Source organism: Pristis pectinata, chromosome 39, assembly GCF_009764475.1.
Source record: "Pristis pectinata isolate sPriPec2 chromosome 39, sPriPec2.1.pri, whole genome shotgun sequence".
Lineage (NCBI taxonomy): Eukaryota > Metazoa > Chordata > Chondrichthyes > Rhinopristiformes > Pristidae > Pristis > Pristis pectinata.
This window is the reverse complement of record NC_067442.1, coordinates 7,046,807-7,048,183: the sequence shown is the minus strand read 5'-3', so window position 1 is coordinate 7,048,183 and position 1,377 is coordinate 7,046,807.

Below are 1,377 nucleotides of genomic sequence, written 5' to 3'. Positions count from 1 at the left end.
TCTACTGACATGCATCTCAGAAGCTACTGACAGAATCACACTTAATTGGGCTGAGTGTGAAAAAGCACCCCTCATCTTTTTAGTTGAACTGGGGGAACAGCCCGCTGCGTGCCGGAACAAGAGTGTGGGGAAGACACAGGCACTGCGCGAGTCTGAATGTGTGAGATGGCAACCTAAGGGAGAAGCAGTCACAAAACACAAAAACAGTGCTGCTAAGGAACATCACCACACTCCCTCAAGCCCTTCAACCAAACCCAGAAAGAACCACTCTCAGCATTAAACTTTACCAAAAATGAAACTATGAGAAGTCAATGCACCCAGCCTATTTATTCCTCTATTTACTTAAAAAAAGACTAATGAGGAACATCTACCTTAGCTGAACTGGTTTGCATTCTGATTGACAAGAGCAGGGGCAATGAATCTAGTTTCCAGACTGCCAATTACAGTGCTCAGAATTTTGGCTAAATAATCCTGTACAAGGTGCATGAAATAAAAAGCTACCACTTCCACCTCTCACACACCACAAGGTTGGATATACCTCAGCCCTCTATACTCCGCCAGAAATTAGCCTGGTTTCAACAAGTTTCTGCCTACGACCCCTCTCCAGTGATTTCTGCTGGATGCTGCCTTTCGATTCCATGAACAATGATGGTGCCAGCAGCCTGAAGCCGTGTCAATGAAGAAGTCGGCACGTGGAGGGAGAGGAACGGAGAGAAACAGTCACAAATAATGGCTTTGCCCACGAGAGACATCAAATGGGTAGAAATGAACCACGTCAAGCTTAAGCTGGCAGGCCTTCAGCTGACTGTCAAATTCAACCACAGTGGACACAAACTAATACTAAAATTCAGGCAGATTGCTTGGCATTATGCTAAACACTACTGCAGCTATTCAACATCAGCAATTCAAAACACCTCCACTCCCTTCACCTGCTCCCGTCATCGTTCTCCACCCCCCCCCCCCCCCCCCCCTCCACCCCAAACAACAGATCTTGACCCACTGTCAGAAATGTACAGCTTGGACACTCAGGCTGGAGATGACCAAAGCACTTTGCAAGGAACTCCTTTTGGAATTGCCCTAAAGGAACATAGATCTACACTGTGCTACAACATAAATGGCTGTTAATGCCATAGAATTTGCCAATACATTCTCGGCTTGTATTCCTAGAGCCTATTTCAACACAAACCCAACAAAGGCTCAGTTAGAAAAAAAAGCAACCCTCCTTCAAGCTGGGGAGCTCTTACCCCATCTGCACAAAATGTTGGTTCACACCAGAGGACTGTTACCGCTGACTGAATGCTTATAATGTACTTACGTGGGAGCACCGACATCAGCACACGTCACCTGACCCAGAACCGAATAAAACAGAGGTTGTAA